Source organism: Theobroma cacao, chromosome 7 (assembly GCF_053813885.1).
Source record: "Theobroma cacao isolate CCN51 chromosome 7, ASM5381388v1, whole genome shotgun sequence".
NCBI lineage: Eukaryota > Viridiplantae > Streptophyta > Magnoliopsida > Malvales > Malvaceae > Theobroma > Theobroma cacao.
In genome coordinates this window covers 14743578-14754999 of record NC_142645.1, presented here as the reverse complement: position 1 = coordinate 14754999, position 11422 = coordinate 14743578, and the positions used below count along the sequence as shown (strand labels likewise).

Here is an 11422-nt window from a genome sequence, read left to right as displayed (position 1 = left end):
GGTACAAAAATTCACTTAGGCATGGCCCATGTGTATATTCGCGCATAGGGGGGGGAAATATAAAATTTCTCAAGGTCTAGCCCAATCTTGTGTGCGTGCAAGCCCACTCCTTTTTCTTTACTTGCAACAAGCTCATAATGGGTTTTCATATATAAGGCATTCACCTCTCTTGTATCTTGGCAATGTGGGATGTTTGAACCTTATGAAATACACTTATTTTCCAACAAATATGATTCAATGATGCATTTCTTACTAATAAACAGTACTTTGGTGGAGTATTTTAAATCAGAGAAAAGATTGAGACAGAGGGATTCAATTTCTCCTTTATTGTTTATTCTTGTAGTAAAATATTTATCTAGAAGTGTAAATGCCCTTTATGAACACTACCCTTCCTTCTATTTCATTCAGGGCACTCCATGTCCATTAGTCACCTAGCCTTTGTGGATGATGTACTAATATTTACTAATGGCAACCATTTGGCATTGCAGAAAATTCTTAAGTCTCTACAAGAATATGAGACTATTTTATGGCAGAAAGTTAACCATTAGAGGAGTTGTTTTATAACAAGCCATAAAGTTGCAAACTCCAAGAAGCAAATAATCCAAAGTGTTATGGGTTTTTCACATAAAATGTTGCTAATTCCATACTTGGGAGTTCCACTGTATAAAGGCCTGAAAAAGGCAATTTTGTTTGATTCTTTCATAACCAAAATCTGTGATTGTATCTTAGGTTAGAAGAATAAGGTTTTATCTCAAGGTGGTTGCATTATTTTACTAAAGAGTGTGCTTTCTTCAATGCTAACATATCTCCTTCAAGTCCTCAAGCTGTCGATTTATGTGGTTGAAAAAATTGAAAGATTAGTCAATAGTTTTCTTTGGGGTGACTCAACTGAATCTAAAGATATTGATTGGACATCTTGACATAAAATTTGTTTTCCTAACATAGAAGGAAGGTTGGATATCAAAAGCTTGCTTGATGTTTTCTCTACTAAGCTTTGGTGGGGCTTGCACACTTCTAATAGCTTATGGACACGATTAACGAAAGCTAAGTACTGGTTGAGTCAAATACCAATGTAGGTACAAGTTAAACTTCATGATTCTCAAACGTGGAAATGTTTAAAGCAAGGCTACAACATTACTGAAGAAAATATTCGTTGGAAGATTAGAAAAGGTGAACTTTTCCTATGGCATGATTGCTGGATGGGAAAGCAATCATTGATAAACCTTTTCCCTATTTTTATAACAATGATGAATGGGATGAGGCAAAACTTAAAGTCGTGCTTATGAATTCTTTGGTTATGGAAGTTATGAAGATTCTTATTGAAAACTTTAGAGATAATGTTATTTATTGGGTGCCGACATCTCATGGTGACTTTACTACTAAGAGTGCATGGGAGTTAATTTGTCAACATCCACCTCCTAATGATATGTGCAATCTCATTTGGCATAAAAGTATTCCTCTCACTATTTTATTTTTCTTTTAGAGGGTGGTGCATGGTTATATTCCTGTAGAGTTTCGGCTTAAAAACAAAGGTATTCAATTATCTTCTAAATGTTAATGTTGTCACGAAGAGGAAACAATTATTCATGTTCTTTGGCAAAGTCCTGTGGCACAACAGGTTTGGAATTATTTTGCTAAGGTTTTTCAAATCAGTGTCGTTCAACCTCAAAATATTTTACATATAATATGAGCATGGTTTTATTCTAGAGATTATACCAAAAAGGGACACATTCGGATTTTATTGCTTATATTTATTTGTTAGTTTCTGTGGGTTGAACATAATGATGCAAAGCATAGGGACCTTAGAATCAATCCAAATAAAGTAATATGGCAAGTTATGAAATTATTGTGGCAGTTATATAAAGGTAATCTCTTATAGAAGTGGCAATGGAAAGGAGATGTGTAAATTACAAAATCATGGAGATTTGGCTATTTAAAGGAATCACATTATTCGCCTAAACTAATTAGATGGATTAAACCATTAATAGATGAGGTTAAGTTGAATGTTGATAGGCGCTTCAAAAATCAATCTTTGAATATTGCAAGATGAGGAGTCTTGCGTGACCATACAAGTATGCTCATTTTTTGATTCTCTGAAAATTTTGGTCTTAATACCCCTTTGAAGGCCGAATTACTTGCTTTACAAAGAGGCCTTTTCCTATGCTAAGATTACAATGTATCCAAAGTGTGGATTGAGATGGATGCTTTGGTAGTGGTGCATATGATTTAGGAAACTCAAGGTTCCTATGATATTCGATATACTCTTGTATCTACAAGGAAATGTTTCTAAAAAGTTTCCTATAGAATTTCTTATATTCATAGAGAAGGTAATCAAGCTACAGATTTTTAATCAAATCAAGGTTATTCTCATCATGGACTCAAGGTATTTCACTAAGTTTCAGGAGAATTGCATGGTATCTTAAAATTAGATAGGATTGATCTACCCTATGTTAGATTTAAATAAATGTAAAGGAGTAGTACTCCATATTTATTTTTTGTTTTTAGATCTATGTAAAAGAGTAGTATTACTTATCCTTAGCAATCTTAAATTAAATGCTAAGAAAGTAATGCCTCCATTAGGTTTTCTTTTCAATCTTTCTTATGTAATTCTAAGGGTAAGGTTTATGTCTCCCTCTCCGGTGTACTTTTTATTCCCATTTTTTAATAAAACCTTAATAGGAAGCTAGCCTTGAGAGCTTTTTCCAGCTTTAAAAAAAAATAGTCAATTTCGATGTCACATCGATATCATTAACAGTCAACTTCAACAGAATTAGGTAAACGAACCCAATTGCATACAATGTCAAAGTGCAAAAACTAAATTGACCAATTTTTAGTAGAGGAACTAAACTAAATTGACCAATACAGAGACTTTTTAATAGTTTGACCATTTTTAATTTCATATCTTTGTTCATAATTTCTTTGTTTGACCACCTAAATTTTGTTGAAATAACAAAATTGAGATAGGTTTCAGTTGATCAAGAAGAAAGAAAGAGGAATTTTGAAATTTTTGCTTTAATTTTTATCAAGGAAAAAATTTATTACAATGGAGTTTATATACAGTTTCTAGAAAAAGTAATGAAGTAAATATTAATTACAAGAATACCACACTACTCCCTAACTAACTACTTTAATAGAATTACTCAACTAACCCTATTTCTTAATAATAATTACAAAGTCTTCATGTGACGTGTATTTTTTTACTCATCTCACTCAACAACACTATGCAGTCTTAAGCAACCAATCTTAAATACTCATAGCCTTCTCTTTCAAGATAAGCCTTTATATTCAAGGGCAGAACTAGCCAATTTTTTGTTGGGGGGCCAGAGGCAGATGAATAAAAGTTAAAAATCTTTACAAACTAATATATTAAACTAAATTAATAATCAAAAGATTGTTAATAGAAAATAATTTTATATAACATGTAAATCAAGAAAAGAAAGACTTGCAATAGTTTTTTGGGAAATTTGTGCTTTGACTATATTTTTTGAATTTAAATTCATCAATTAAAAATTATGTACTGAAAAAATCCATTTCTTTAGTATTGTTTAAGATTGAGTATTGGACATTTTGATTCATATTACTTTTGCTTATGAGTTAAAGCATTGAGGCTCAATGGCTCAAGTGTAGAAAAATCATTTAGACGATTTACATATTTTCTTTTAAAGAATTGGTTAATTGTTTTCAACCTACTCATACTTTACTCAAACTTGACAAAAAAATTAATGCATTCAATGTAACGACCCTTCCTCGGTCGCTACCGACGTCCGAAACCTGTAAGAGATCCTGCCAAGTCTCGAACAAGCCTTGATGGAATTTCTCAATAACTCGTCATACATGACCACCAATCCATGTTAATGCTTAATCACATATATTCTCGTGTCATGAATTAAACCATAGACATAATGAAACAATGCAATTTTTTAAATCATGTGATCATAAATATATATATATATATATATATATACACACACACAATGGAGTCTAAAATTTCCAAGTTGTCATTTATATCAAATCCCATATCTATTACACATTAAATAGCATGGTGCTACAACACGACCTCTAACAGCGGAGTAACTCAGGATAAAATGCTAGGAGATGCATATACCTATCCACGGTGTACCGTGCGCGCTGATGATTACACGCTAGGTTGATCCTTGTCTGCAAAAGGGGAAATAAAAGGGGGTGAGTCTCACAGACTCAATGATCATCGGCTCCGTGAGTAGGGCGTAGATGGGAAACAAGCAAACAGCAAGTAATTTTGAATATTAAAATGCATGATTATCAAAAATAAATTTAATTGAAATGGAGGTTTGTGCCTTATAGAAATGATGCTGTAAAATCACAGTGCAATATTTAATTTGGGAAAATGATGTCGAAAACAAGTGTAGCAACTTAGTGTTAAATCATTGAAAATATGACTTACCGTCAAAATACGAATAATAATATAATGGTATGCATGCTCCCAAAATGTGTGGCATGTAATGAAATCAGCGTGATCAGCCACATAAACCATATCGTAATCATAAAGTAAGAATTTAAAAGCTTTTGTTAAAAACAAAGGGAGTTGTAGAGAAATCTTGACTCTCCACCGACAAACAAGTGGTGTTGAAAAAAGCACAAGGCTTTCTAGAAGGAAGTATAATATCAACACGTGGACCCACTTCCACATACTAACAATTAGGGAGCATCACTTCCACCGGATTCCCACATGCTATGGCAGTCTCAACGATGTTGGCTGAAATCGAAGAATCAAGCGATTAAAACCGCATATATCACTTGTGGCCTAGCCACATGTACAACGCATGGCCTTGCCACGTATATCACAGACCATGGCCTCAGCCATGTCTAACAACCTGTCAGCAACCCAAAAGTTCTCTAGCTAGAGCTCACTCTTGCATGAGGGTCACACTTAACCGATGTGACATCTGGCCTACTCTCGATGCTTTCGATTTGTCAAAAACATTTTTCAAAATGAAATCAAGTTTCTCGAGAATTTTTCATTAAGTTGTTTGAAATCAAAGTTTGATAACCCGAAAAATTATTTTTCACATTACTTGTCATGGTGTAATTACTTGTATAAAAATGGACTAAAACCAGCTCTCGAAAGCTTACATATAAATCATTTAGCAAATGCATTTAACTATGCACATCACACAAAAATACAAGGCACAGATTTTTGATGCAAAATAGTGTGAAAGACTTGTTTCCTGGTTTCTAAAACACATTACGTATATAATTTTATACATATATATTTAAAACGTGTCCAAACATCATAGCAATCACAAAATTCCTAAAAATTCTACCAACACATGCTTTCCACAATTTTTACTTTTAAAATAAATCATACGTATATACATATAGTTACGAAAATTTTAAAATGGACACCCCCTACTCACCTCACAATAGCTGGATTATTACGTCGCTATTGGTTCGTACGTGTATATAATTATTCCCATTTGTCGGTCACATCTTACTTCGTCCGGCACGCCACCACGACAAACTTTCCTAGCAACAATTTAAACCCAATATACTTAATCACACACATGTATGGGCAGCAGCTTAATTAAAAATTCCTTAACCAAATTGCATATTTTTCATCCAAAATATTCACAATATTAAACTATCCATAAACCTTAAAATATAGTATTAGCTCACCATTTTTTCCTTCCTTTCTTTCTTTCTTTTCCTTCCTTCATTCTTCTCTCTTTCTTTCTTTCTCCAGCCGCCACTCACATCTTGCTTTCTAACTTTCTAGATGCCATTTTTTATCTCCATCTTTCTCCTTTCTTCCCCCTTATGCGGGCTACCCAAACCAAGACTCTTTTTCACCAACCGGTAGCCAATAGCCTTTTCTTCCTCCTTCATAAACCGGTAGCCAACAGCCCCCTTTTTACTCATCTAGATCGACAGCAGCTTCCCCCATTTTTACCCAATCTAAAAGGTAGCATCTACCTCCCCTTTTTCCTACTCTTCTTCTCTCTGTAAATGGCTTCCTCTCTTCTCTATTTCTCCCCTCAAGACCTGCTGCAACCACCCAAGAAATTCTTTTTTTCTCACCCAAACCGGCAGCTCAAAGCCCCTTCTCTATATCCCTTTGTTAGATAAAAACCAAGCTCTCTTTCCCTTTTTGTCTCTATAAAAAGTTGGTGGTAAGGAATGAAAAACAATAAAATTATAAATAATGTGGCTGTGTTTTGGGGCGAAAGCCAACATGATAAGCTTGCTTGTCATGTCCCCCCCCCCCCCCCCCTTTTTTTTTATTTCTCTTCTTCCCTTATTGTTTCATTTGGTCGGCCCCTACCATCCTTTTTTCTTCTTCTTTTATTGTTCCATTTGGCCAACCCTTACCATCCATTCATAAAGTAAAAACTTAGTTTAAATTTTATTTTTTTTACTCCCATTCCACACATGGGCGATTGTCCACTCTTCCCTTATTTTATTTATTTATTTTTATTATTATATATTTATTTTATTTAACTTTAATTAACAAATTGTGCACATAATCCTCAACTTCATTTTATTTAGTACATAACCATCCAACTTTCAAATTTTAAAATTTGATCCTTTCGACATGTTTAAAAATTCTAATTGCCTTCTATCTTTCCTCCTTTATACGTATACAACCGAACTATCAAAGTTACATTTTAACGCGGTATCACCATAATATTTAAATATTTACTTACTCGGGCTAGCTCAATTTAATAAAATCACGCAAGCACAATTACCGTCGTTTTTCTCCAGAATTCTTCCTTACTTCTTCTCCCCCACTTAAATTAATCATATACCCTTCTTCCGGACTAATTTTCGTAATTAATAGAATATTAATATTTTAATATTATTTTATTCATAAAATAATATTTTATTCTAAAATATTCTTTTCACCCGTAACCACTCTTCGACACTTAAATTTACATCAAGTGACCCTTCGTCTTATCGATAGGGTCTTATTGACCACTAAACGAAGGTACGAGGTGTTACAATCTCCCCCACTTAAAACATATTCGTTCTCGAATTTAAATAAAGTGGGTTGGTAAAGCATACCTTAGTCGTGAAAGAGGTGTGGGTATTCCTTCTTCATTCCTCTTCAGGTTCCCCGGTTGCCTCTTCCACCGAACGATTTTACCATAAGACCTTTACTGAGGCAACTTCCTTGGAGCACAGTTGCTTCACTTGATGGTCTAATATTGCCACTGCCTGTTCTTTAAAGGTTAATCCTTCATCCAATGGAACTAAATCATAACGTATGACATGTGTCGAGTCCTTGATGTACTTCCTTAACATAGACACCTGATATGTAGGATTCACTCGAGCTAGTTCTATCGGTAAAGCTAGCCAATATGCTATGAACCCAATTCGTTCCAAAATCTCAAAAGGTCCAATATATCTTAGGCTTAACTTCCCTTTTTTCCCAAATCTTGTACTTCGTTTTAATGGAGATACCTTCAGAAATACAAAATCTCCCACCTGAAACTCTAAAGGGCAACGCCTATTATCTGTATAGGACTTTTGTCTACTCTGGGCTATCCTTAGACGTTCCTTTACCAAACTCACCACATCAGTTGCTTGATGTACCAAATCGAGACCTAACAACTTCCTTTCTCCCACTTCAAACCATCCAATGGGTGATCTACTGTCATGACCCGGTACTCCCCTCGAGCCCGTGACAACCGTCGCGGTGTCCCGGTAGACACTCATTACCCGAAATGTTAACCCAAAACCTCACAAGGCTTAATATTAGTTTCTCGTTTCCCATGTGAGTAACCGTTGCCAAATATCGTGTTCTAAAAGATTTTAAGCTGTTTCCAACTTAAAACAAATAAAATATTAATTTTCATCTCATAGGGGTATTTTGGTCATTTTTTCTAAAAATTTGAAACCAGCTAAAATATAGTATACGAGTACAAAACACATAATTCATAATCAAAAATAAGTTTAAAAGTCTAAAACCTTCATTTTAAACGAAATTATGATTATTTAGATATAATAAGAAAATAAAATAACTATTAAGTAAAATATTCTATTTTCTTACTAAACAATATTTTTAGTGTTATACTTAGATAATTTTTGTAGTGTAAAAATAAAATAAATTCATACATACAGTAATTCAATAAGCCAAAGTATTTAATTTCATTTACAGTAACAAGTGGGCTGTGAGACCTCAACCTCTATAGGCTTGTAACTAAGTATAGATGTAATAATACGAGCCAGAGGTAGTTTCGTCATTTTCTCTAATAAGCTTTCAAAAGAAAGTTTTATGATATTTTAAGGTTTAAATGGGTATAAGATTGCATAAATGATGTGTGCTGATGAAAACACGAAGAAAACTAGAAGTTTCAACAATTTTCATAATAGGGGCAAAATGGTCATTTTTCACCTCAGGTTAAAATTTTAAGTTTTTATGAACTCAAACATGTCTAGACCATTATGGATCTTGTCCCAGTGTTAAAAGAGCAAAAAGATTGCATAAAAGATTGGAGGAGAATAAGTTAATTGGTGAAGGGCATTTTCGTAATTTTATGGGAATGGATAAGTTTGGCCTATAAATATCTTGAAATTTCCAACACCTTCTTGAATTTCCAGCAGCTAGTCTTCTTCTTCCCTTCTCCTCTCTCACGTTTCTTCAAAACTCCATGGAAGCTTGATATGGAGCTTGCATGATTTTCTTTCTCTAGCTCTAGTTTTCATACCTTTGAGCCTTTTTGACTAGAACCTTTGAATTCTTTCACTATCTCACTTCAAAACCCTTGATAAAGCTTATTTCCAAATTTTCTCTCACTAGTTGGGCATTCTAGAGAAAATTACTCCATTGATTTGGAAGCTATTGAAAGAGAATTCGACTACAAAGGAGCCCTAGGGTAAGTGATGAACTAAGCTTGATTTTTAGTTGTGAATAATGGCTAGTAATTGGGATTATGAGCTATTTTATTGTTGAGTATGTTCATTACTTTTTAGTGATTAAGATAGTGAACATAGATAGCCATTTAATGTGGCAATTGAAAACTAGCTAAGAGATAGCTTTTAGGGTTCATAGTGTGTAAATTGACCTATTGCTTATGCTAATGTGATCATAGGTTCTAAGGAAGCCCCATCATCTCATTTGGACAATTAAGGGAATTGGAGTCATCTAAAGGCTCTACAATCAATTGGTGAGTGGACTTGCATTTCAAACTTGTTTTGGGGAGAATGAATGATTTTGTCCAACTTGTCTTTGAAAATGTACCTTGGGAACAAGCCTTTGATGAATTAATGTTATATTGTGAAAATGTGTTATACAATGGATTATGTGTTGTCAAAATATGATAATATGCATGATATGCATTGGGTGCTTATTTGTATGTTGATGTGGACCCGGCTATGTGCGAGTGGGAGTGCACATAAGTCGTTGCATATGAGATGATGATGATGATGGGAGGGTGTATATGATGATTGGTATCTATATATATATACATATATGGTATATGGTTATAAATGCAAAAATGTGAGCATTTGATTTGTTGAAATTTGGGAGTTTGCATGTGTTACATGTTGTTTTTGTTATCTAGCAGGATTGCTTTGTTTTAAAGGAAAAGGGAACTTTTTTCTTGATGTTCTGATTCTCGATGCAGGGAGATTCATTCTCGCTGCAACGAGAAACTCTCAGGTTTTGAAAGGGTAGGCTGGGCGAAAACTCACTGCAGCGAGGATGCATTTTCGCTGCAGCGAGAATGACATTGTAGCTTCTCACTGCAGCAAAATACATTCTCGTTGCAGCGAGAAACTTTCTGTTTTTGGGTTGCAATTTCACCGAATCTCGCTACAACGAAGAACATTCTGTTTCTGGGTTACAATTTCGCTGCAGCGAGATTCAATCTCACTGCAACGAAAAACCTTCTGTTTTGGTCTCCTATCTTGTCCAATTGCTGCCCTATCTTTCACTCCTTTGCTACCATATCGGAGCATGGACTTCCAACATTAAGGATTAAATGAGCTCATTATATCAATCGGTAAAGCACTAGTAAAGACTTCCCATATCACTAAGCATTTCAAGCATATCAACTTCAAGGCTCAAAACATTTAACAAAGATAGGATCATTTTAAAGCTCAAGAGAGAAGAGACAATTATAAAGCTTGATGCTAATTTTAAAGCTAAACACTAATTGAGAAAACTTAAGGCTTGATACCAATTATGCATTTCAATATTCAAGTTTAAGTGAGAGGCGATATAAGACACAATATCTATTTTGGTGTTTAGAAAGATGTTACCGGTAGCGAAGAACACCAAATGTTGAATTCTCACCAAACCTTGTTGTTGAAGATCTTAATTCGTTATGATATCAATGACAATGATTGACTCCCCCTTAAGAAATCATAAGCTCAACACAAAATGTTAGAGATACTCAATAGATCAAATATTAGGAGAGAAATCATGAGCCTAGAATAAATGAGCATTCATATGGATATTCAATTTATTTCCCTAATACTCAAGTATTCATGGAACCAAAAAAAATATGAGCATTTGAATGGATGTTCAACATATTCATCACATACTCATATTTTCAAGAAGTATTTGCCAAGTAGTTCCTAGGTATGTCTAAGGTATCATTAGTCTTCAAGCACTATTCTCAATTATCATCAAGTATTATCAATCATCATCAAACATTCATTATTTAGTCTCAATATCAATTAGCCAAGCAATATATCAATCAAGCATTTCTAAGAAATTCCCTAATTCATACATGAAAATAGCAGCTCAAGGAGAAATTAAAAATATCATCATTAAGCATTTTTAGTGAGTATTCTTCCCAATCAATTTCGAGCGGTCATTCATCCAAATCATTTTGAAGCAACCATTGCAAGATGTATTCTCCATATTATATATGAAATTTTCAATTCAAGGAGAACTTTCAAAGAAGGCATATTATTATTAACGAAGCATGACTAAGGCATTTTGCATTATTGCAATCATGTATGAGAGTTATGATCAAATAAGCACAAACATGGTTACAAGAAATAACATGGTTATCTTCCTTAATCATGATTCCAATTTTGTTCATCAAAATGCAATCATGACTTCAATATAGACATATACCCATTGAAAAAATATGCAACCATTAAAGTTCAAGGTACATGCAATTTCTCAATTATTCATAATTCATGAGTGAAATCAATTGTTATAGAATATTGAAAGTAAAGCACTCAACTCATGAATATATTCAAAGTGAACATTCAATCATCAATGAATATCAATTATCAAGAAAAAAAAAAGATATATTTAATCAAAGCACATTAGGCATTCATTGCTAACTAAAGCTATAGGCCATATTTTATTTGACATGTCAAGTTGTTTACGGTGACCTATAAGCTAAAGTTGGATGCACACAAAATCTTTAGATCATGTAAACGTTAAGGCTCAATGAAAACATAGTTAACATTTAAATGCATA

At 33.7% G+C, this 11422-nt stretch overlaps 1 long non-coding RNA gene across 1 annotated transcript; it reads right to left on the bottom strand.

Annotated features, from left to right (window-relative positions):
* Window positions 1-3975: 3975 nt before the first annotated feature.
* LOC148761726 (uncharacterized) lies at window positions 3976-10300 on the bottom strand. The gene is made up of 2 exons (XR_016027339.1): window positions 10243-10300; window positions 3976-4158 (listed from the first exon to the last, which is right to left on the bottom strand). It is a non-coding gene; the product is annotated as an uncharacterized LOC148761726 (long non-coding RNA).
* Between the last annotated feature and the right edge of the window lie 1122 nt (window positions 10301-11422).